This window comes from Dipodomys merriami, unplaced genomic scaffold, assembly GCF_024711535.1.
Source record: "Dipodomys merriami isolate MVZ:Mamm:240054 unplaced genomic scaffold, mDipMer1.0.p SCAF_3, whole genome shotgun sequence".
Taxonomy (NCBI): domain Eukaryota; kingdom Metazoa; phylum Chordata; class Mammalia; order Rodentia; family Heteromyidae; genus Dipodomys; species Dipodomys merriami.
This window is the reverse complement of record NW_027204492.1, coordinates 39,661,681-39,688,494: the sequence shown is the minus strand read 5'-3', so window position 1 is coordinate 39,688,494 and position 26,814 is coordinate 39,661,681. Positions and strand designations below refer to the sequence as shown.

Below are 26,814 nucleotides of genomic sequence, written 5' to 3'. Positions count from 1 at the left end.
TTAAAAGTCCAAAGTGGGGGAGGTGGGGATCAGATTACACCTGGGGGGGGAGTGTGCATTCTGAAGACGGCAAGGGCTAACTTTTAAAGAGAGTACTTTATATTTCACTGGCTGAGATAAATGAGTAAACTGAACTTAGAAAATTAATCTTCCGTATTTTGAATATGCAGCTATGATAATCATAAGTGAAAGATTAAATTGGAGGCTGGGCTTTCTATATCACTTTGATATGTTGATTGCATTTCTAATAAATCGTTCTGTGTTATGCATTTTGCAGAGGGATCTAAAGGAATGTATAATAGTGCATATTTAAGTGCCTATGAGAATTAATAATTTAGGGATTTTCAGTATCTTCAAAGAATTATTTTTAATGACATGCAAAAGGTGATTTGTCTCTTCATTTCTTCCTATATCTCCAAAGAACGCCATGTTATTTCTACTAAAATATTTTTTTAAAAAATAGATATATACCAGTGTGATAAGTTACATAAATAATGTTTCTAGTAACAAAGTCCAGAAGTCTAGACTAGGGTTAAAAGGAAATATTATATTCTTGTCTTGCTCTGCAGTTTTTGTGTTTGTTGCCAGTCCGAGGGCTTGAAATCAGGGCCTGGTGCTGTTCCTGAGATTTTTGTTCAAGGCCAGTGCTCTACCACTTGAGCTACAGTTCCACTTGTGGTGGAGAGAAGAATCTCACAGACTTCCTTGCCAAAGCTGGCTTCGAACCAAGATCCTCAGATTTCAGCATCCTGAGTAGGTAGGATTATAAGGCAAGAGGCACCAGTGTCCAGCTCTTCCATATGCATTTCACTTAACTTGTAATATCCATTTAACATAGAAATAAATGAGATGAGATGAGATGGGAAGCTATCTTCCATAAAGTGACATGAACATAAGAAGCATGAAAAGGTACTTAAATACATGGGTGAATAAATGTAATTTAGTATATTCAAATATATATGTGGATAAAAAAATTAAAAGCACTAAAGTATTCAGGTTGAAGTTCTAAAGATGTATATTTTCTTTAGATTTTATGTACTTTTCAGTTCTCAGAATAATGAAGCTGAAAAAGTAGTAATCGATTTTGTTACAGACACTTGAACAGACAGACATCCACACACATGCCATTGTCTTTAAGTAAAGACAAACCTCTAAATGGACTTCTAGATCTGAAAAGGCTGACCACCTACATGCTTGTGTTTTTCATAAAATTCAGATAGTTTGTAGTCTAGACTGATTCAAGCACAAGAAATATCTGTATGCTGTGTGTGTGTGTGTGTGTGTGTGTGTGTGTGTGTGCGCGCGCGCGCGCGCGTGTGCGTGCATGTGTACCCGTACTCAGGAAGGAATTCAAGACATCAGGCTTTCAGTCAGCTTTTTCACTGAAGGCCGGCAGTCTACCACTTAAGCCACACCTTCACTTCCGGCTTTTTGCTGGTTTATTAGAGATAAGTCTCATGGACTTTTCTGCCCTGGCTGGCTTTTAACTATGATCCTTAGAGTAGCTAGGATTGTAAGTGAGAGTCACCAGCCCCTGGTTCTGTATGATCTTTTTCTTTTAATCTATAGCTTCTTGAGAAAGAATTCAGAAAATGCTCAGGATATGTTCTGGAATAATGTAAAAAATAATGTAGCTGGTAGTAAATCTATTGTGCTAAATGTTCTTTAGTTATAAAAAGAATAGTCTAAATATAACAAACAGATGTCAAGGTATATTTTTTAAATAAGCAAATTTCAAAATAGCCTGCCTCATGAAATCCTGAATCTTTTATTAAAAACATGTATGTATGATAACATAAATGCATAAACTGGACATATGGATAGTACTTTTAAAACTAGAAATATAATTGAATTGGACTATGTAACTGGGGGAGGGAGGAAAGTTGGGAGGGGGAAAACTGAGAGAGAATGAGGGAGGAGTGACACTGTTCAAAAAGAAATGTACTCAATACCTGACTCCTGTAACTGTAATCCCTCTGTACATCACCTTTACAATAAAACTTAAAAAAACAATAAGTAAATTGGAGACATAACATTTTAAGCGTTTTTGCCCCAATACTGGGGCTTGAACTTTGGGCACTCTCCCTGAGCTTTTTCCACTCAAGGCTAGAGCTCAACAACTTGAGCCACACTCTTACTTTCAATTTTAAGCTTCTGATTTATTACATTTGTCCACTTATAAAACAGCAAGCTTGAATTGTTTTTATTAGGGAGAAATAAGATCAAATTTTAGACGTGAAAAAAATCTTGTAAAACACTTCACAAAAGATAATATGGATATATTTATTGATATAGAAAGATGACCAAATGTTTTATCAGAAGTATAGTCTTATGACAAAAATATGTGTATTTATAATTATCTATAGGGAAAACATAAATATGTAGAGCAAAATTTTTGAGCATTATTGTGAGGATTTGCTTTTATCAGGAATCCAAAAGATGAAGAATATACCATGCAAACTTTAAAATGAGTTATTATCCCAAATTTGTATAACATACTCACATAACTCTTAAGGTAGGATTGAAAGTTTCTAGAAGCTTGTGAGGACTACTATGCAGGTATGTTAAATCCTAGACAGTTCTAGATCCACAATCCTGATTCCCAGTCCCCATCAAGGATTTGAATGTTGGAAGTTCTCATTCTGGCCACAAGATGGAGCATGCTAGGTTTCCTAAACTGTTTTCTGAGCAACCATTTTTATGAAGTAGACAAAGCACTAAAAGGTATTTTATGTTAGCAAACTATTAGAAGGAATACAGAGTGTGATGTAAAGTCTGTTACATTTTCGTGGGTGTAACAAGAAAAACTTTACATGTGACTAGTGGGAGGATTCACCACATAAGGTTTTTAAAGTAGCTATGCCAAATTTGGCTTATAAAAGGCATAAGGCAGTTGTTACTTTCCTTCTCTCATGTCTCCACATGAGATCTTGAAAGATAATCTATTCTGCTTTCTGCTTTGTAGCTGTATCATTTAAAATTTAAACAATGTTTTGTATTGAAATTAAGTTCAATTGAGAATTTTATGTGGCTTCTTTCTCTGCAGCCATAATATTTTCAATTAAAATGTCAGAAGATCTAGTTCTATGGACATGTCACATTTTAAATCACCATGAAGAAATCATGCAAGGCAGTATCCACAGTTGTCCCACAGACTGACTTTCAAGTCTTTGACAACTGTACCCGGCTGTCATCACCGCATAGTTGTAGAGGTTTCTTAAGACCTTAAGGAGGGTGGAAGGTTTTATGACCTTCCTTAAATAGATATCTGCATGCTCTTTTGAATAATACTTGTAGTGAGTGGCTTTAAACATTTTTTTACAGCAGCTATTGCAAATCTCTGAATGCTAAGATCATGTTCTTACTAAGGTTGTTTATGCAGAACAACCTTTCTCTGTGTCTACTCCATCTTCTTGGATTGCCTTGGACAAACAGGACAACAGCAGTAACTTAGAAAACATTGAATACCAGCATACCTTATCATAACCAAAAGGGATCTAATCTTCATTTGTCCAGGAATACCCACAAGTTTCTTGACACTGCCCAAAACTGTCCTATAAACGTTCCCCAGAAAAAATAACAGATAAAGTGTCCAGTTTCTTCTTGTAATACTTTGTTTTGTTTCCCTCCTTGAGAGTATGTTCCCTGTCTCTGACTCTTTCTGCCTGACAACATTGTTCTCCTTATGTCTTGTCATCATTTTCATTTTCCACCCACCATCCTATATAGCAAAGGAAACTTTTTATCTGAACTTTCTTCTTTTTCTTGTTATTTTTAAATCTAAGCCAGTTATCTCATTGAAAATGTACTCATCAAGTTATTTGTGAGGTTTTAGAGGTGATGCTAACAGGGTATACAAAGTGAGAACCATTTACTCGGTTAAGGATATAGAGTATGGCATATTTAAAAAAAAGCAAACAACAGCAAAAAAACCCCACAGCATTTCTAAAGGCTGAGAATTAGCCATTAGTGGTAGAGCGCCATCCTAGCAAGTATGAAGCCCAAAGTTTAAACATCAGTATTATTTCCCAGCTCAAATACTGCTTTCTCAGAAAACCGGATGGCTCCAAGCATACCTACTGGACAGTATATTGGTAATGAACTTTATAACTTCGGGCAGCAAGGAGGGGGTACGGGGGTTAGAGTGTGGGAGGTTGGGGAGGGAAGGGATAGTGGGAAAACAAGGAAGGGAAGGGGTAACAATTATCGACAAGGAATGTACTCATTGCCTTACTCATGTAACTGTAACCCCTCCGTACAACATCTTAATTTTTTAAATAAAAATTAAAAAAATAAAGGCAGTTTAATACTTGATATTTTGACAAGCAAGGTTAACATCAGAGATGCACATGAGTCATCCATCTTCATTAACTTTTCTATCTGGGATGTGCAGATGATCACTCGAACAATCCTTAAGAGCTAGAATGTTTCTCTAAGGAGCTAATATAAATTTAAACTCACAACTGTCAGACTTCCGGCCTGTCTGGTGAGCCAGTGGCTCACATATGTAATCCTAGCTACTCAGGAGGCTGAGATGTGAAGATTGCAATTTGAATCCAGCTCAGGCAGAAAAGTCTGTGAGACTCGAATTTCTAATTAACCACTAAAAGCTGAAAGTAGAGCTGTGGCTCAGGTGGTAGAGCACTAGCCTTGAACAAAAAAGCTCAGGGACAGTGCTCAGGCCGAGTTCAAGTCTCAGGACCAGCAAAACAATAAACTTTTATAAAGCATAATCAGAGTGCTTAAAGAATCCTTTTGGCCCTGCCTAACTCTTCTTTTCTTATCTTTTTCTGTAGAGTTCTCATTGCTGATCATTTTTTTAGATTGCATTTGTTCTTTCCAAATTTGAGAAGCAGAGCTGTGGCTCAAATGGTAGGGCACCAGCCTTGAGTAAAAAGGCCAAGCAAGAGTCTCTACGTTCAAACTCCAGTACTGACATAAGAAATAAATGAGAATTTTCCTTTTAAAATTTAGCCTAGCATGATCTTAAGAGACCCGAACGTCAGAGTCATTAAATATTGGTAAGTTTTAGCATTTGGGGGAAGTTAATATCTCAAAGTTAAACAAAATAAAAATCGAAATCTCACTATCCCTTTGAATCTTTTGAAAAGGATGGAAGTACAGTTTGCCCACATGGAAGGTGGTTTCAAACCAGGATTCACAGGAGCAATGAATTGCCCATTGTTAGGAAGGGTGGAGTGGAAAGGGCATTTCACTGTATGACAAATGATTTTCACTGCATGTCCAGGTATAGTCATATGTGAAAGAGAACTCCCTGCCAAGCCCCAGACACAGACAAAATGCTTCTCATAACTGTTCTAAGGCCAAGCATATGCTCTCATGCAGCTAGGGTCACTGCAGGAGCACATTTTATATTTGTGTGGAAATGTAAATGATGAGGAAAGTTCCTGGAGACTTATATGGTTGCCATTGAAGGTGATTGTGGTTCACTAATATATTCACCAGTAGGGACGAGATTAAGCCACAGTTATTCTGGGGTTATATTCATCTATTTCCTCACAGTCTTGAAGTACATGACATCATTCTTGATTGTACCAAACTGTCTAGATCCCTCAGCCAGGAAGTATTGATGGAGACAAGGCATATCCTGATACTTCTGGAACCAGAGGGACTTTGGCTCTAATTTATCTTGCCTTCTGGCCTTGTGGTCTTGGGCATGGGTGAAAGGTGTTATCTCACTGTTCATTGTGGAATTTGTTTTTTGTCAAGCTATGTTAAAAAGTGAATTCTTGCTGTATTTACATTTGCATGTCTGCTTATTAAACACAGTAGATAATCTTTCAATGTATTGGGCAGTTTTACCTTTTGCTTCAAAACCACTCCCCTTTTCCAGTAAATTTATATAAAGCAATTGTAAATGAAAGCAAGACAAAATAGCAGCTTTAGTACAAGGGAAAGGGAAGATTCAGTTCAATGATTATTGTAAAAAACAAACAGGGATCAGAAACCCAAATTTCATCACAAGTACCCGGACAGCTTAGCCCAAGGACAGAGGTATCTGTAGGTGCTCTGCTCTTTAGTTTGCTATTTCTTATTAATATACAGAATATCATTATTACTGGATTAAAGCAATTGTAATTTGTCCATTCTTACCTTTGGTTTATTGTGTTTTTACCAAAGTTTCTCTCTTTTCATTTGTATTCAATTACAATTCTCTGAGGAATTTTGCTTGATATTTTATATTTACAAATGAGTTTATCCTGGTACCATGGTTGTATCCCTTAATCCCAGTTATTTGGGAGGTAGAGGCAGGAAAATCAGAAGTTATGGGTTGAAGCTTGAGGGTATAGCATGCAGCAAATTTAGGTTACCTCTGTGTTAGAAAAAACAAAGGCAGGGCTAATACCCTGGGGGAGGTACATACAAAGCAACAAAGAAATCATCTTATAAATATGTTGGAAACAATTGCAAGAAAGAAAAAAAAAACATTTGAATCCTTATCTTGGGGTTCATTTCACCTAACACCAACTAGTCTGACGGTTTTGTTTGTCTCAGACATATACTAGTTATTGCAAATAAGGGAAACCATGGGACCTATATTTGTTTGGGCCTGGATTACTTCACTTAATATAATTTTGTCCAAGTCTTTCCATTTCATAACAAATGGGGCAATATCATTATTTCTGATGGAGGTATACAATTCCATTGTGTATATATACCACATTTTCTTGATCCATTGATCTACTGAGGGGCATCTGGGTTGGTTCCATATCTTAGCTATGGTAAGTAATGCTGCAATAAACATAGTTGTGCTGGTAGCTTTAGTATGGTGTTGTTTGTGATCATTTGAGTAAATGCCCAGCAGTGGGATAGCTGTGTCATAGGGGAGCTCTATGTGGAGTCTTTTGAGGAACCTCCACAGTACTTTCCAAAGTGGTTGAACAAGTTTACACTGACTGCCACCAACAATGCAGTAAGGTTTCCTTCTGTCCACATCCCCTCCAGCATCTGTTGTTACAGGTGGACCCCCATTACAACAATGAGATGTACTAGATATTATGTTGAAAAACGAACTTTACAACTTTGGCAGGGTGAGGAGTGGGGGGGGGTGGGGGTGGAGATAGGGGAGTGTGGGGGTTGGGGGGTGGAGAGGGGAAGGAATGGTAAGGGGAAACAAAGGAAGAGGCTACAATGCTTGATAAGAAATGTACTTACTATCTTGCCCATGTAATTGTAACCCCTCTGTATGGTATTTCCACAATAATAAAAAAGAAAAAAAAAGAAAAAAGGGAAAATATAAACAAAAGAGCATAAGCTCGAGAGGTATGGATGTGAAGTTCTTCAAGTGGGAAACCTTAGGTTCTTCAGGGACACTCCCCACCCCCACCCAGCACAACTATAAAAAGAAAGCCTTCATTACAAAAACAACCCTATGAAACTTTACAAGTATATATAAGAGAAGACACTGGAAGAATTAACTTTACAAAATAATGTATAAATTTAGCTCGATCACAAACAAGGACTTGGCGAGTCGTTTATATTATTATTGTTATTATTATTATTATTATTATTCTCAGAGCTGGAGTCTCTAGATCTTAAAAAAAATGTAGAAATAAGATGTCAGAATAGGCAAGTGAATGTTTAAAAAGACATTCTTAAGTAGTTTTAATATAGTGTAGAAGCATCTACGGGTTTTTTTTTCCCTTGTAATCACCCACCCTTGAGGTTTGAATGCAAATTTCCCAAGACACGTGTTGCCTTTCTGTTTTCAAGTGCTTTAAGAATGAACAGTTTTCCCTTTAAGTGCATTTTAGTTTAACTTGGCGATTGTCTCCTCTGCAATTGACCGGAGGCCCCCTGCTCGCCCCCTCCCATCGCGGGAGTGGGCGGAGCGATCTGGGTCTCGCAGCAGCTGGGAAGGAACTGTGCGTGGCCCACGTTCTTGGGGGGAGAGGAGAGGCATTTTCAGAGGAGTCGGCAGAGAGAAGCTTCTAGGTAATGGCTGTCTTGGCGCTACTTTATTTTCTAGTCATTTTTTCGCGCGTTGGTATTAAAATCCAACATAAAAAAAGGAAGAGCAATTGTTATTTTGAAGTGGGGGGTCATATAATATTTGGGGTTAATTTACTGTTTGGCGGACTGAATTAACCCTGTGGAATTTTCGTTTCTTGGATTTTTTTTTTAAGTCAGCGTGATCGGATTACAGCTTGTAAATGAAGACTTTGGGAGCCCTGGCTGTGGGTGTTCATTGTAAAACACGGTATTCCTTGTTTCTCTGTTCCTTGCTGATTTTCTTACATTTTGTCTTAACCATTTGATATTCGTCCTGAAATAAGTAGCAAAAATGTGAACATGTAAAGTGAGCGAGCCGCAATAAAGCAAATTGAAATGTATATAAAACTGGAGAACAGATTCAGAGACGCTGCTCTGCAGTGACAACACTTAAAAAGCAAAGAAAATGCGTTTATCCTTGGGGGGGGGGGGGGAGCGGAGCAGGAGCTCCAGTGTGAACGGCGGCGGGATCTCCAAGCTTCTGGAATGGCTTAGGTGTGTGTGTGTGTGTGTGTGTGTGTGTGTGTGTGTGTGTGTGTGTGTGTGTGTGTGTGTGTGTGTGTGTGTGTGTGTGTGTGTGTGTGTGTGTGTGTGTCCCCAAAAATCTATTTTTAACTGTTTTTGGCATTCTCAGAATTACTTTATTTCATAATCATATTTCTAATGAAAAGAGTTCAATGGTGCTGAAGCAGTTTGGGATGCCTAATGGTCGCTATACCCAGGGGCACACTTGTACCCTGCAACCATTAGGGCAAGGTTTTCTGCACCAGGTCCAGTAACCTACTTGCTGTGTGTCCTGTGTGCCCTTTCGGAACTCATCCTGTTGGGCCACAGGTACAGTTTGTGGTCAGCAAAGAGCCCCCCCCCCCGCACCCACCGGACCCCATATTGTCTTAAGTTTAAAAGTGGGATTGAAAGAGGATTTTGATTTATTTTTAAGCACTTCTAAAAGTATTGTGTAACCTGGGCATTTGTTTAATGGAATGGTATATATAGCTGAAACGGTCCTGATTTCCGAACATGTCTTTGGAGTACCAGATTAAAATCAAGGCAGTTTCAGAATGGCAAACAGCATAGTATATGATTTAAGAGACAAGATTGGTAATACACTATGTGGAACAAAACAGCAAAAAAAAAACAGCTAAAGGAATTGCTTTATGAATCAGAGACAAAATAGGTTTCACTATCTTTAAAAATAGTGCTTAATATCGATTAAGTCATCCTCTAGCAGTATCAAAAATCATTCAAATAAAGTGATGCTAAGTAGGGCAGGAGTATCATTGAAGAGCATCCCATTGAAAATACATATTAATAACTTAAAATGCCCAAACTACAAAACTAAAGAGTATTAACACTCTATCTTCAAAGATATACATTAGTATGTATGTTAAAATATGAAAAAATATCTTGGATATATTAGTTGTCTCTTTAAAACTGTACTTAACGTATTATTCAGATATTTTCAATATCCACTAGAGCTTGTATTTTTTTACAATTAGACCACTGGACATGAAGATATTTGGATTCCACTTTTTGTATAATGCATAATAAAGCTCTAAATCTGAGTGTGTTATAATCTAGAAGCCTGAGAAAACTACAGGGTCAGACAGGCACAACCTTTCAGGCACAAGAATGTGGTACTGACACTTCTATTTGGAGTCACACGGTGGCGCTTGCCAGCTAGTCTAAATTTTCTCCAGGCAACTATTTTTATGAAGTGAGCAAACAAAGCAATGAAATGTATTTTGAATTAGACTCTGAGACAGCATGACTGGTATGATTGAAATTCCATTGAAAAAAATGGGCTGGATGTATCCACAAAACAAAGGCCTATCCAAGGACTGACACATAGATTCAAACAGGAAACCTACAAGAATCTGCTTTAAAGAATCTCAACCCCAGTACCTACAACACAATTGCTACTTCCTTCTGGCCTATTATCATCTCCCACTTTTCCAGAAGGAGATGATTTCATCATCAACTAAATAATATAATTGTGCCCCAAAGAGTATTTCAGAGTTTCAGAAAATGAAAGAAGATAAACATGAGATTTCACCCCTTCCCTATATTTAAGAGTGACAGGTCTGATAGAATTTTTGCTAAGGAAATTGTTTTGCCACTTCTTCCATGTGATTGGTTTGATTATCTGTCTTCCTTTGGACAGCCTAGGTGAACAACCAAGGTGCATGTGACTTGGGAAGGCTGCCATGATGCCAGTTTAGCTCCTGCGAAGCAGTACAGCCACCTAAGTGAACCAGCAGTTGAAGTAATAATCAAGCTAGCCAGCTCCCATCTACACAACAGAGGGTAAGACATCACAAAAAAAATCTACATTTAGGACAAGTTGAGAATAAGGAGTACAGTTCATTTTATTTCTGCTGTGGTAGCTGTCAAATTGTAAATGAAAACTCAAATATTTTATTTTATTTTATTGCCAATTGATGGTTAAGGTGAAGAAATCAGCTGGTTAAACCATTTTAATGGGCAAAGTTTTAATGTGAAAGCACATGGAAAAAGTAGCAGGCTACACTTAGCCAGTGTCCTTCCAGAATTCCTGATTGCCTTGAATATAGATAATCCCCAAGTGATGATGGTTCAGTGTATAATTTTTCAACTTTATTATGATGCACAAATCATTGAAATTCAGTAGAAAGCATGCTTCAAATTTTGAATTTAAATCTTTCTCCGTATTAGCAAGTATGTAATGCTCACATTTCTTTTCTCCATATGGTGTAGTAGCAATATGCCATGGCTCACAGGTGGTCATAGGAACAATATCCTACAATAGGCTGTGTTGCCAGTAACTTTTAAGGTATTATTCTCTGTTTAATATCCTATCATATGTATACAATATACTAAAAGTATTTTTCCTTTTTTGTCTTTTTGTAACAGTCCTAAGGCTTAGACTCGGGGCCTGTGCACTGTCCTTGACCTTATTTGCTCAAAGCTGGAGCTCGCATCAACAGCTCCACTTCTAGTTTTTTTGTGATAGTTTGTTGGTGATAAGAGTCTCAGACTTTCTTTTCTTTTTAAATTCTTAATTGTAAAAGAGATGTACTGAGGAGTTATACTCACATAAGTAATGAGTACAATTGTTTTGAACTGTCTCCTCTCCCTCATTTTCTTAGTTTTTCCCCCTTGACCTCACCTCCTCCACAAGTTGTATAGTTCATTTTTCCTCCTCCTCCTCTTCCTCCTCCTCTTCCTCCTCCTCCTCCTCCTCTTCCTACTCCTCCTCTTCCTCTTGCTCCTCCTCCTCCTTCACATTTTTTAAGTTGTAAAAACAGTGTGCAGAGGGGTTACAGTTACATGAGTAAGGTAATGAGTACAGAGGAGGAGGCAGACTTTGTTGCCTGAGCTGGCTTTGAAATCCATCCTCAGCTCTCAGCCTCCTGAGTAGCTAAGATTACAGGTATGAGCCACTGGCTCTTGGCCTGAAAGCAGTTTCAGCTTTAAAATTTTTATATGTATTTTATTGCAAAGATACTGTACAGAGGGGTTACAGTTACATGAGTAAGGTAGTGAGTACATTTCCTATCGAGCATTGTTACTCCCTCCTTTGTTTTTCCCCTACCATCCCTTCCCTCCCCACCTCCCCAACTCTTCCTTCCCCCCCAAATTGTAAAATTCCTTTTCAGCAGAGTGTCTTGTACATTGTTAGACAATTGTACATTGTATATTGTTACAATGGGTCAAGCTGTATTCTTGTTTCAGCATTTTGTTATTTCCCTTCCCCTCACCAAATTAGAAAAATGTGTGTGTGTGTGTGTGTGTGTGTGTGTGTGTGTGTGTGTGTGTGTGTGTGTGTGTGTGTGTGTGTGTGTGTGTGTGTGTGTGTGTGTGTGTGTGTGTGTGTGTGTGTGTGTGTGTGTGTGTGTATGATGCAGGGTACCAGAATCAAATACAGTGAAAACAGGGGTTATACTATGGGGGAAGAACATACAAACTTGGAAAAAATTATATTAAGTGAAGTAAGCCAGACCCAAAGAAGCATAGGTCCCATGGTTTCCCTTATTTGCAATAACTATTATACGCCGAAGAGCGGAGGATAATCTTACCAGACAAGCAGAAAAGGTCAAAAGCTCTGTACATTTGACCATATAAGATGATGCTAAGCAAACTGAATCCCAAGATAAACCACAAGAAGTTTTATCTTTGTTGCTGTTGTTTTAAATGAATCCCAAGATAAACCACAAGAAGTTTTATCTTTGTTGCTGTTGATATTTTAACTTTACTGGGACATAACTTTATTAAAGTCAAGGAACGTGTGTGTGTGTGTGTGTGTGTGTGTGTGTGTGTGTGTGTGTGTGTGTGTGTGTGTGTGTGTGTGTGTGTATCCTATAAAGAAATGAGGAAAAGTTGCAGTATAGTTCAAGTGGTAGAGTGCTTCCTGTGAGGTCCTGAATTCTGTCCCCAGTACTATAAAATAAATCAATATTCATAATAGTAAAAATAAGAAATGAGATAAGTAGGGCTGGGAAGGTGGCTCAGTGGTAGAGCGCTTGCTTTGCATGCCTGAGGCCCTGGGTTTGATTCCCCAGCACCACATAAGCAAAAAGAAAAAAAGCCGGAAGTTGCACTGTGGCTCAAGTGGTAGAGCACTAGCCTTGAGCTGAAGAGCTGAGGGACAGTGCCCAGGCCCAGAGTTCAGGCCCCACGACCGGACCCCCCCCCCCAAAAAATAGAGAGAAATGAGATAAGTAGCCGTGATGTTGACTACTTATGGAAGACGAATATGTCCCCCGAAATCCTTGAAAAAAGATTCCCAAAATAGGTGTCCATGACAGTCATTCTGAATCTCTGACTCTCATACTCCTAATGATATTATGTTGTTATTTTTATGTTGTTACCTAGGCCAGTGTAGAAGACATAAACCCACTGTGTACACTGCTTTGGTAGGCATAACTAGCCTACCAAGAGGCCTATAAATTCCAAAATATTCAGTAACAAAAATGGTATTCTTAATAGATTCTTTCTTGTCCTTGCCCATAGGAACCATCTGAAACATATTCCTTCCTTTTATACTTTTACATAACTACAATAAGAGTTGTATAGTGGGACAGTACAAAGCTACATTTCTTTGTAAAAAAATTCTTTTTCAGATTATTTCTCCAATGACAATATATTTCTGGCTCTGATTCTAAATATTTATTCATTCTTTTGTTTGCCTTTTTCCATTTTCATTGTTCATCAGAAGACATTGCTTTGCTTATTCTTGTTTTTCTTGTCCATTTTTTTGGCCAGTCCTGGGGCTTGAACTCAGTGCTTGATCCCTGTCGTGAGCTGCTTTCTGTTCACCTGAGCCACACACCACTTCCAGCTTTTTCTGAGTAGTTTATTTGAGATAAGAGTCTCACAGACTTTCCTGCCTGGTTGGCATTGAACTACAATCCTCAGATCTCAGCTTGCTGAGTATCCAGGATTATAGGCATGAGATACCAACGCTGACTTTTTCCTTGTCCTTTGAAAAAGAAGTATTTTGTAGTGTCACCTATTCAAAATCATTTATTCAAGTTTTCTTAGGAATTTTCCAAAGCATATGAATAAGCCACAGAAGGAGAAAACTCTTTATTTTTTCCTAAAGTAATACAAGCCTCCAAAAATCACTATTTTTCTAGTTATTTGGGCCAAGCAGTCACACACACCAACAACCTAAGTACCCTCCACAATTGAGAGTTTGCTGATTGATTTCTAGTCTATGTCTTTATGTCACAATTAATACACATTTTCAGATTACCTGAGGTTCATTTTGAACATCTTTTCATCTTCTTTTCAATGTCCAAATAACCTCTTGTATACTCTTGAGCTGTCAGTAAAATTTTTTCTAATAAGTTCTGTGATTTGAACTCCGGATTTTGCACTTGTTACACAAGTGCTCTACCACTTGAGTAAAATCTTTGGCCCTTTATTGCTTTTTTTCCTGGGCCATCATGGACAGCAATCTTCCTATTTACATTTCCTGCAATTGCTGGGATGACAGGCATGTACCACTAGGCCCAGCTTTTTCTAGTGATGTGATCTTACATTTTGTTTTTGCTGGGGTTGCCCTGGAACTGCAGTCTTCCTTATCTCTGCCTTCCATATAGCTGGGATAACAGGTATGTAGCACTGTGCCCAGCTATTAGTTGAAGTAAGCTCCTCCAAACTCCTCCCACCCACTCCCTGCTGGCCTTAAATTATAACCTTCCCTATCTGTGCCTCCTGAGTAACTAGGATTTCAGGTGTGATCTACCAGCACCCAGTGTGTTTTGTGTATATAAATAAATATATATATATATATATTTCTTAATTTCTTTTTGAGACAAGGTCTCATATAGACCAGGCTACCTTTGAACTCCCTGTAAAGCCTAGGATGACCTCACATTCATTATCCTCCACCTCAGTCCTCCAATTGCTGGAATTATTAACATATGCCACCATACCCAGCATTGACCTGTCATTAATTATTTTATGCTTATAATATAATTTGATGTCTGGTGGTACCAATTATGCCTCCACACCACTAGTAAAGTTAGAACTGAACCTCAAGGCCCATGTCTATGTATCTTATCAATCTATTTGATAACTTGAAATGCACAGAAACATTTCCATAATGTTACCTGAGCAATGTTGAAGCTTAGACATTTGATTTGGGAATTGAAGTAGTACTAGGAGTTTGAACTCAAGACCTGCTGCTTTTTAGGCTGTTGAGATACTACCAACCCACACCTCCAGCCCTGCTTTTTAACTGGTCATTTTAAAAATAGAGTCTTGCCTGAGTGTGCACCTGAGCCATGATTCACATAATTTAGACTCCCCATCATTTCTAGAATCACAGGCATGTGCTACCACATCCATCTTCCTTCTGTAAAGATTGAGTATCGCAGATTTTTCTACCCAGACTGGCCTAACACTGTGATCCTCTCTGTCCAGCCTCTACTGTAGTTTGAGTTGACATACACTACACCAGTTATGGGTTGAGAAAGGGGTATCTGGAACTTGTCTGCCAACCTTGGCCTTGAACTCTGATACTCCAATTCTTAGTTTCCCATGTAGTTTCAGTCTTGAATCATGGGAACTTGCCAAGATATTTGATACTTTTCAGTCTCTTTTATCTTTTTCTTAAAGGACAAGGTATGGCACACTTACCAGAGGAGGTGGTGAGAATAATTTATATCCTGCCTAGATTTTTATGACCCCATGGGGGCCTCAGGGAATACCAGAGTTTGTGGACCTACTCCCTTTCTCTTTAAATTTCCAAGAGCAGAATTAGTGTGCTTGAATACAGAAAGTGTGTGAATGCTTAGAGCTTTATATGCTGTGATTTTAGGGGTCCTCATAAATCTTTCTTTCATTTTATTTCTTTAAAAGTGTTTCCTATTTGGCTTTCTTGAGTTTTGATTCTAGTAGTTTAATCCATTGGCATTTTATAGGTTTAATTATTTCCTGGGGATCACAGAAACTACAAATGTGGTAGATTTATTCCCTTGTGACCTAGGTCACTAGGTGCTTTTACTGTCGTATCTTGTCTGTCTTGTTATATACACTTGGGCAGACATTATAGAGTCTTTTGGGCCCTGAAAGTAGTTTACTCTGGCTTGTCTTTCTCTGTACTCTGAAAGCTCATCTTTACTAGGTTTATTTGAGCTCTTCTGCCTCTTCATATAGATATTCAGCAAGTGAACATTAATTGAACTCTGTGTGCGTGTGTGCGCGCGCGCGAGCACGTGCACGCGCGTGCGCGTACCCTAGGCTTTAACTCAGGGCCTAGTCACTGTCCCTTAGTATTTTGACTCAATCCTGTCACCCTATCACTTGATCCATACTTCTACTTTTGGCTTTGTCTTGCCAGTGTTGGGACTTGAACTCAGGGCCTAGGTGCTATCTCTGAACCTCTTTGTGCTCAAGACTAGCTCTGTACCTACCACTTGAGCCACAGCACTACTTCTGGCTTTCTCTGGTAGTTTATTGGAATTAAGAGTCTCACAGACTTTCCTGCCCCGGCTGCCTTCAAACTGCAATGCTCAAATCTCAGCCTTCTGAGTAGGCAGGTTTGCAGGCATGAGCCACCTGTACCCGGCTAATCCTGCTGTATTTAAAGAGTTAGATATTCTTTTTACAAATGCTTTATCAGATCTGTGTTTTGCACATATTTTCACCAATTCTGTGAATTTTCATCTTATGTTTTTGTTGGACAAAAAATTTCAAATCCACAGCTTACTAATATTATGATTTTATTCTTCATATCTTAAACCTTTGCCCCATTCAGGATCTCAAAGGCTTTCTACTTTGTTTTCTTTAACAAATTTTTTCAGATTTTGAGTTTGCATTTAGTTCAATAATATTACCTTACTCATGTAATTGTAACCGATCTGTATGGTATTTTCACAATAAAAAAAATCCATTGGAGTAATTTTTGTTCATAATCTTAGCAAAAGGGTCAAGATGAATATTTTTGCTTATGATGTCCCTTTGTACCAGCACCATTTAGTGAAAAGACCACCATTTCTCCATTTAATTATAGTTGTCAAAATTGATTTATCATATTTACTGGTTTGTGTCTTTATTGATCTGTATGTCAGTTAAAGGCTAGTACTAGACTGTCATAATTATTGTAATTTCCAATCATATAACAGAACTCTTACAGCTTTTGTAATTCATTCTCACTGTTACCCTGGCTCTCCAAGCTACATTGCTTTTCCATATACATTTTAAAATTATCTTCTCAATTTCTGCACAGTGTCTACTGAGATTTTGACTGAGATTGCAGTAATTGTGTAGACCTGTTTGGAGAGTTGTTGCACACAAAATTAGTGATTCAATTAATATGATATATTTTCCTATTCATTTAGATATTCATTGATTTGAATCTTCAACAAAAAATTTTTACACAGACATTTGGACTTGTTCTCCATTAGTTTGCCCTGGGTTTTTGATGACATTGTAAATGGTAATTTTAAAATTGAACTTTAAAATGTTATTATATTTAAATAAAATCAATTATTTTATATTACTCTTGTATCTGATGAAACTGTAAAAGTTCTTTGATCTAATGCCTCTGCGTACATAGATTTAGTTGGATTTTCTACATAATCATCCTATCTGAAAATATATTTGTACTTCCTGCTTTCAATCCATGTGCTACTAATATTTTCCAAATCTTTTAACTTTTTTCTTTCCTTTCTTAAAGTTTTCTGAACTCCAAAAGATTACATTAGAAGTTACAATTTCAAACCTTATTTTATTGGCTTGGGTCTCCAGTATAATATGTACTACAAATAGTAAATACATATATTCTTTATAGGTTCCTGATGTTAGGGAAAATTATTCTGTTACAACAGTAAGTGTGATGGTAAGTATGGGCCTTTTTTTAGATACTTTTTATTATTTATTCTTATTATAAAGGTGATGTACAAAGGGATTGCAAATTTATGTGTCAGATAATGAATATATTTCTTTTCTTAGTGTCTTGTGTTCCCTAACTCTCTCCCAGTCCCTCCCTCACATCTCTGCCTTCCTCCCCCACCCTTCTGAAGATATACACATGAATATAACCTGACATAAAGAAAAGAGGACAGAATCATCAAAAATAAAAATTAAGAAAGAAAAAGAGAGAGAGATCTCTTGTTTCCATACCATGGAGTTCATTTCCATATATTATTTTATATAAATATAAAGACGGACATAGACATTGCTTCTTTGTTTCTCTCCTAAGAGTATCCTCTTTTGATCTCACTGTATTTAGAATTGCATATAATTTTCCATATCCTACTGTATTTTAGATCAAATTTCTGCATATCAGAGAGAACATACACCATTTGTTGCTCTGAACTTGGCTTACCTCACTTGCTGTATGATTTGTTTTAGTTCCATCCATTTCCCTGCAAATGACCTAATTTTTTTCTAATGGCTATATAAAATTCCGTTGTTTAGGTACCACATTTTTTTGGATCCACTCATATGTTCTGGGGTATCTGGACTGTTTTGACATCTTGGAATAGTGTGATATGAACGTGGAAATGCAGGATAGATAGATACCCAGGAGTGGTATGGCTGGGTTGTAGGGAAGATCTATTTTTAGGATCTTTGAGAAACCTCCACATTGCTATCCAGAGTGGTTGTACTACTTTATATTCCCAACAAGGCAGTAGGGTTCCTTTTCCCCAACATCTTAGCCAACATTTGCTGTTGCTTGAAGTCATACTGTTGACCAATCTAACTGGGGTGTAGTGAAATCTCAGAGTTGTTTTGATTTGCATTTCCTTTATGGCCAGGATGATAAGCATTCCCTCATGTGTTTCTTTGCTATTCTTACCTCTTCTGAGAAGAGTGCCCATTTAGTGATTGGTTTAAGTTTGGGAGAGGTTAGTCTCTTGAGCTCCTTGAATATATTGAATAATAGGCCTTTGTCTGATATATTGCTGTTAAAAATCTTCCTCCCAGTCTCATTGGCTGTCTTTCAAATTTGTAACTATGTTCTTAACTGTGCAGAAACTTTTTATTTTGATATAGTCCTACTTGTCAAGTCTCTCTCCTATCTGTTGTGCCTCTGGGATTCTTCAAGAAGTTTCTGCCTATAACTATAAGTTCTAATGTTTCCCCTATTCTCTCTTATAGTAATTTCAAAGTTTGGGGTCTAATATTGAGGTCTTTGATCCACTTTGAATTGATCCTAGTACATGATGACAAATAGGGATCCACTTTTGGTTTTCTCCATATGGATGCCCAGTTTTCCCAACACCAACTTTTTTTTTCCATGGTGTAACTTGGCTCCCTTATTAAATATCAGATAACTATACATGTATGGTTTTATTTCTGGGTCTTCTAATCTGTTTCATTGGTATTCAGGTCTATTTTTGTGCCAATACTAAGCTGCTTTTGTTACTACAGCTCTGTAACAGTGCTTGAGATCTGGTTTTGTGATACCACCTGAATTAATTTTTTTGCCTAGAATTGCTTTGGCTATTCCAGGTCTTTTGTTGTCCCATAAGAATTTTTGGATTGTTTTCTCTATCTCAATAAAGAACATCATTGGGATTTCGATGGAGATTACATTAAGTTTGTATAACGTTTTTGGCAGTATGGCCATTTTCACAATGTTATTTATCCATGAACATGGAAGGTCTTATATTTCCTGATCTCCTTTTTGGTTTTGTTCATCAGATTTTTATACTTTTCCCTATGAAGACCTTTTACATCTTCAGCTAGGCTTATACATAGTGGGTTTTTTTTGAGGCTATTGCAAATGGAATTGTTTACCTAATGTCCTTTTCTGCTTGTACATTGTCAGCATACAGAAAGGCTACTGATTTTTATGGGTTAATTTTGTACCCTACTATATTGCTAAAGTGGTTGATCAGTTCTAGGAACTTGGGGGTAGAATCTTTTTGGTCCTTTAGATATAAAATCATGTCATCTGCAAATAGGAATAGTTTGACTTCTTCTTTCCCTATGTCAATCACTTTTATGTCCTTTTCTGGCCTTATTGCTCTGTCTATGAATTCTATTGAAGAGGTGTAGAGAGAGTGGACATCCTTGCCTTGTTCCTGATTTTAGGGAAAATGGTTTTAGTTTTTCTCTGTTTAGTATGATGTTGGTATTGTCATATATAGCCTTTATTATTTTAAGGAATGTTCTTTCTCGTCCTAGCTTCTCCAAAGTTTTTAACATGAATGCATATTGGATGTCAAAGGCTTTTTATTCATCTTTGAGATGATCATGTGGTTCTTGTCTTTGACTCTGTTGATGTGGCAAATTACATTTATTGACTTATGAATGTTAAACCAACCTTGCATCTGTAGGATGAATCCTACTTGATCATAATGCATGCTTTTTTTATGTTTCAGGATTCTGTTAGCTAGTATTTTATTGAAGAACTTTGCTCATCAGAGAAATTGGTCTATAGTTATCAATTTTTGTTGAATTCTTACTTGGTTTTTGGGATAAATATGATACTGGCGTCATAGAATGAGTTTGAAATTTATTCTTCTGTTTCTGTTTCACTGGAAAGTTTGAGGAATATTGGTGTTAGTTCAACTTTAAAAGTCTTATAGAATTCAGCCATGAATACATCAGACAGAACCTGCATTTTTCCTTGTTGGAAAACTTGATTACTTCCTCAACCTTGTTGCATGTTATAGGCCTGTTTAATTGGTTTATATCTTCTTATTTCAGCTTAGGCAGTTTGTACATCTCTAGAAATTTGTCTATTTCTACTAGGTTTTCTATCTTGTTTTATTATATGATTTGATAGTAGTCCTTTATATGCTTATAATGTTTCCTTGGCATCTCTAATTTTATTGGTTTGAATAGCCTCTTTTTTTCATCTTTCTAGCTAGTGGTCTGTCTAGCTTTTCTTTTATTGATTTTATATATACTGTTTTTGGTCTCTATTTCATTAATTTTTTGCCTAATCTTTGCTATCTTTGTTGTTGTGTTTTGAATTTTGTTTGTTGTCTTTATTATTCATGAATTTTGTAATCTTTTGTTGTTGCATTGGTTCACCCTTTATCCTTTGTCTCACCATTTTGTTATTCCCCTTCTCTTCCCTAAATTAGATAAACATATATACAATGCAAAGGGTACCAAAATAAAATACAGTGACAACAGGGGCAAACCAAAGGGGAAAAAAATAACGAAAGAAAAAAGAAATAACTTTGAATAGTACATTAAAAACAAAGAAGCAAAAAAAAAAACCCTCTTGTGATTTGGGGTCAGGGATTGTTGGGATCATTAAGATTGTGTGTCAAGTTCAGTGGTGGCAGAGTATAATTCACTGCATGGATTTCTGTCAGATTTTGGGTTTGACACCTTTTAGCTCAGGGTGATGCAAACAGTGTAATAGGTGCTGGCCAGTTGTAGGGCTCTGAGGTGTATGGGGCAGTCTGGTGTCCTGCCCTGGGTTTAGGCCCTGTGGCATGTTCGCATTATGTTGTGCATGGTAGTCTAGTTTACTGGCCCAGATCTGTGTCTGGAGTAGGCCGGTCCCCACTAGTCCTAGTGAGGAGGTTGTCCTGGCCTGAGTCCTGGAAAACTGTCTGCTGCAGAAAAGACCAGAAGCAGCATTCCAGCTCCCTGTCCTCATTTGAGCCCTGGTACAGGGCCCAGGAGAGGGGAGTTCACCATGAGTTAAGGGAAGGTTGCCCCACCTAAGTCCTGAACTGTGGTCTGTTCCCATGATGTGGGGAGGTGGGTTTAATTCTCTTATTCAAGTGAAAGCCTCAGAGGGAACAGGTTTCCACAGGGTGGTGCAGGGAAATCATGCCCACTCCAGTCCTGGACTGGTGTCTACTTCCCACAGAGTGGGGAGCTAAGTTCAACCTTCTGGTATGAGCTCAGAAGGGGGTGGGTTCCCTCAGGGTGGGATGGGGAAATTGTTCCCACTCAAGTCCTGGATTGGTGCCCACTAGAATCCTGGACTGGCATCTACTTCCAATGTGGTAGAGGGCTGCATTCAGGCCTCTGGGAAAGGTGTGAGCCTCAGAAGGGGAGAGCTCCCACAGGTATGGTGTTGCTTCTCAGGTAAGAGGAAGTAGGTCTGGGCCAAGCACTCTAGGTCATCCCCAGTGCTGGTCCCCGTGGGATGGGTTGCCGGCTGCATACTCATGGTTCATGGGGTTGGTTTGGAGCTGACCAGCACCATTGTGGTGAAAGTTTTTTGCATCTTGATTCATTGGTGTATTGCTGATCTGTAACTCTGGATCTTCAGGCGTGCTGCTGTTTGCTCTGGTCGGGGTCACCACAGGGACACTGTGGCAGCTTAGCCATGTCGGTGGCCCTGCAATGGGGGATGGTGGGAAGGCACTTCACAGTTTTCCTTCCTTGTGTGTGTTAGGTATATGGTCTTTTTTTGTGAGTCTGAGAAGGTGGCTCAGTGGTAGAGCACTTGCCTTGCATGCATGAGGTCCTGGGTTCAATTCCTCAGCACCACATATGCAAAAAAGCCAGAAGTGGAGCTATGGCTCAAGTGATAGTGCACTAGCCTTGAGCTGAAGAACTGAGGGACAGCGCCCAGGCCCAGAGTTCAGGCCCCACGACCAGCAAAAAAAAAAAAGTACTTTTTTGTTCTTGTGATTCTCTGTTTATATTTTTCTTGTTGTTATTTTCTTTCTTTGCGGCGGGGGGGGGGGGGGGTTGCAGTCGTGGGGCCTGAACTCTGGGCCTGGGCGCTGTCCCTCAGTTCTTCAGCTCAAGGCTAGCACTCTACCACTTGAGCCACAGCACCACTTCCGGCTTTTTTCTTTTTGCTTATGTGGTGTTGAGGAATCGAACCCAGGGCCTCATGCATGCAAGGCAAGCACTCTACCACTGAGCCACCTTCCCAGCCCTTGTTGTCATTTTCTTGAAGTGAAATATGTGTTAGGACCCCGAATCTCTGATTGGAGAGAGCTAGGGTGATTCCGTTCCTTCTGGGCCATCTTCCCAGCAATACTTGTAGATATTCTTGCTTAGGTTGAGGATTATCCATTTGTTTTATAGCATGTTTAAGTGTTTTTGTCCTGAATGCTTCTGAAATGTTGTCAGATACTTTTTTGCATCAATAAGATACTTTTGAATCTTTTCTAGTCTGCAAATAGGGTGAGTTACTTTGATTGATTTGCATATGATGAATCATCCTTACATTCCCAGTATAAATTCCACTTTCTCTTTATATGTTATCCTTTTTCTGTGTCATTGCCTTTAATAGCATTTTGCTAAGGATTATGTTCCTATGTTTATGACAGATACTGGTATGTTGTTTTCTGTTCGTACTATGTGGAGTATGTGTATGCTTGATTTTGGCATCAGGTTAACGGTGTTATATGTTGGAAATTGTTTTGCTCACTTCATTATCATATGACTTGCATAACTTTGCTTTTTTGAGTGACACTTGGAATGCTAGAGGACATTTTTGCATGAGTCTCCACCCCAAGTTTTCAGTAGTCCTTTACAGAGGAGGGTCTGTCTTTAAGCTGTGACCTGTTTTGTAACAATAGGCTGCCGTTAGTATGAGGTGTTAGAGCAGAAGTATTGTCTGTCATCCTGTGTAGTCATAACCTTAGGGAGGCCTTGTGCACTCAGACCATGAGAGTTGAGGATTTTTCAGCATCCTTTCCTCTCCTTTTGGGAGTTAACTTCTCATTTAAATCTGCGATTGGTCTTTTTTTTGGGGGGGGAGTCCAGTCATGGGGCCTGAACTCTGGGCCTGGACGCTGTCCCTCAGCTCTTCAGCTCAAGGCTAGCGCTCTACCACTTGAGCCACAGCGCCACTTCCGGCTTTTTCTTTTTGCTTATGTGGTGCTGAGGAATCGAACCCAGGGCCTCATGCATGCAAGGCATGCGCTTTACCACTGAGCTACCTTCCCAGCCCCTGCGATTGGTCTTTAATGGGAAGTATTTTCATGCCCCTTCCTCAGAAATAGCTGCCCCCTACTTTTTTATTTCTATAAGATCCTCTCCTTCCATAGTGGAAGTTTTTTCCCTTCTAATTCTCCTTCAACAGCAATGGCTGTTTTGAGAGTTTCCTGTCTCTCTCTCCTCAGACAAATGCATTTTACTTCTGTTCCTCCCCCAGAAACACTAGATTTTTGCCTGGGTCCAAGAGATTTACTGCTGTACCCTAGTGGCTTAATCCCTTGGTTCTCCATGATAAAAAAATAAAGTTTAGATTTAAGGGTACAGCTGGTTTCACATACTTGAACCAGTGATACAAGCTCTTTAGGCCTCTTGTTTTGTCCCTACTTATTTTTGTGACCTTCCAGTTAAGGACCATGGAAAAGAACTTAGCAGTAAGTGTATGAGTGTCACAGGCTTCAGATAATAACTGAAAAATTAGACCCTGCTCTTTACCATTTAAGATTTTACAACATCTTAGATTTGTTTGGTACTGGTACTGGGGCTTGAACTGAGGACCTGGGCTGTGTCCCTCAGCTTTTTCTCTCAAAGATGATGCTCTACCACTTGAACCACATTTCCACTTCCAGCTTTTGTACTAGGATTCATGGATATCAGGCATGAGCCATCCGCACCAAGCTTAGATGATTTATTTTTACTTGTTCCTATGATAGCAACTATTGTCTCTGCTTTGGAAAGTGAAATGATAACAAGGTCCTGTCTTTCTGGAAAGAAACTTTTTATCCTTTGATATTTTATTTAGTTCTCTGGTAGACTGAAGGAAATTGGAATTTGTACGTTACCCAGAGATTTGCTATTGTTATGGATGACATTCTCTTAGGCCTTTCTGTATTCTAAATATTATATATACATATAATATTATATATGTATGAGGGTCATTTTGTGGTTTTATTAAATATGCTATAGGAAGAAAATAATGGATTCAAAAGCATACTTTAAAAGAGCTGTTTTTTAGGTAATGGTTATTACATTATATTCAAACATTTAATCTTGAATTATCATATGTTAAAATCACATGTAAAGTGTCATACACTCTACTTAACATTTTTGTATATATGTCTATACTCATGCAACTACCACCACAGTCAGAAAACAGTAGAATTCCATCACCCAGAAAACCTTCTCCCACATGTACATCTGGTAAGTCTGATCTTGTCAGTATTGTTTACTCCTAGTTAAGGTAACAGACACAGTCTAGATGGCTGTCCTTGTAGGTGGGAAGAACTTGTGCCTTATTTGCAATCAGTGTAATTGTCAAAGGGGATGGGATATTACTCACTGACATAATTACACTGTATCATGTTAAACTCTGACAACAACAAAGGAATGAAGGAAGGCAGATTAGGTGCAACACTGGATATATTATGTCATGTTCTGTTTAAATTCCAATGACTCTCAGTAATACCAATTTTAGATTCTTTTAGTTATTCATCCATTCATCCCATACACATTTGCAGAGTATTTTCAGTTCGCAGTGAAAGAAGGGCAGTGTGTCTAAGTGATTAACAGTATTGACTCTGGGGTAAAGAAGACCTAGATCCAAATACCATGTGCCAAATACTCTCAGGATATCCTTTTAAAAGTGCATTAATATCTCTAAAGTCTCATGTCCAAGATGAGAATACTCTTAATATCCACTGTCATTTTGTGCTGTTACAATGGAATACTTGAGACTGAGAAGTATATAAACAGTAGACACTCATTTAGATCACAGTTCTAGAGTCTGGGAATTCCAAGATTGAGGATCTGCATCTGGTGAGGGCCTCATTGCTGAATTAGTAGCACGTATTGCATGGAGAGACAGAACAGACAAAGGGGAACAAATGCATCCTCTTATCAGGAACCCACTCCCATGGTGACTATCTCAGTCCTGCTGTAATGACATTAATGTTTTCCTGAGGAACAAGCCCACGGGATCTAATCAACTCTTAAAGATCTTACCACTCAACATTTTTACATTGGGACTTAACACAGGAATTTTGAAGATCACATTCAATCCATAGCACCTATTAAGCAATATTTTCTAAGCATCGGGGATGACAGAGTACCTGGTACACAGTGAGAAAACACTTTGGCTTGTAACATTATTGTTATTATTATTATCATTGTTATTATTACTGTTTTCATACTGAATGAGCAGTTATATGACTTTTGTTCATGTAATAACCATGTAGTTATTAAATGAGATAAAATATCATTACTAAGAATAATGTCTACTATACAAAAAACATGAAGGTATTAGACACTGTTTCTGTATTACCACATATATTCACTTTAATATTAGTACTCTAATATTAGCATTTATTATTTGGCTATTACTCCCTATCTCCTGTGGATTTGATCTGTGTGTGTGTGTGTGTGTGTGTGTGTGTGTGTGTGTGTGTCTGTGTCTGTGTCTGTGTGTCTGTGTGTGTGTGCGTGCGGCTTGAACTCAGGGCCTTGGCACTTTTTGAGTCTTCTTTCTCAAGGCTCTAGCACTCTAACACTTGAGCCACAGCTGAACTTCTAGCTTTTTGCTGGCTATTTGGAAATAAAATCTCATAGACTTTCTTGCCTTAGCTGTCTTCAAATCCAGATCCTCAGATCTTAGCCTCCTTTCTAGTCAGGATTATAGGTGTGAGACAATGGTGTCCTCCATGGAGTTGACCTCTTACTTTGCATTTTGTTTGGAAAATAATGAAGTGGTATAGTATTTCCTGACTTACATGCTACATAGAAAATCAAAAAAGAGAGAGAAAAAATATACTTTTTAAATACAGTAATTTGTGTGCCTTTGTGTTTTTAAATTTGTAAAATGAGAGGACAGAATGAATATTGTAAAGCTCATTGTCAAATAAATCTGTTCATTTAAGTGAAACCATATATACATCGATCTAATAATCCTTTTTTAGATTCTATAGTAACATGTTAATGCTTTGAAATGATTTACTTCAGTTGAAATTAAATACTTTTAAAGCCTTGAAAGGATTAATTCTACAAGAAGAATGATTTATTTCTATTGCATGCTGTAAGATCAACTACTTTCTGCTACAACTAGGTAGAGAGACAGCAAAACACAGTGACTTCAGTAAAAGAGAAGTTCATTGTTCCAATAAGTTGAGGGATTCATGTCCATCCATCCCTACTCACTTCTTAGTTCAGAGTGACTATCTAAATAAACTCTATGTGTTGTGGTGATTTTTTAGGATGTAAATAAGGAAAATGAAAAAAGACAACTCTAGCTGTTTATCCGCCCTTGAGAGGTACTTTCTCTAGTATCTTCACAGCAGTTTCTATTTTCATTTTTGGGAAGAAATTCCATCGCATAACTATGGCTTGCAGAGAGGGAATATGAGAAAAGGAACATTTCAGGAGCTCCCACTGCCACCCTAACTACAACTGAAGTTTTGCTGATGAAAAAGAATTCAAAGAGCAGGCTTTGAGTGAAAA

The 26,814-nt window shown here is 38.1% G+C and overlaps 1 protein-coding gene across 7 annotated transcripts in view; it reads left to right on the top strand.

The window, feature by feature from the left end:
* The window catches only part of Pwwp3b (PWWP domain containing 3B), a 36,710-nt gene that overhangs the window by 155 nt on the left and 9,741 nt on the right, over nt 1–26,814 (top strand). For 3 of the 7 annotated variants that reach the window (XM_070039988.1, XM_070039983.1, XM_070039982.1), the window contains exon 2: nt 10,178–10,320. The gene's annotated coding sequence lies outside the window, so the exon portion shown is untranslated. Of the gene's footprint in view, nt 1–569; nt 758–7,899; nt 7,957–8,156; nt 8,222–10,177; nt 10,321–26,814 lie in introns of those variants that run through there. The other 4 variants (XM_070039986.1, XM_070039985.1, XM_070039984.1 and 1 more) reach the window with 4 other exon arrangements.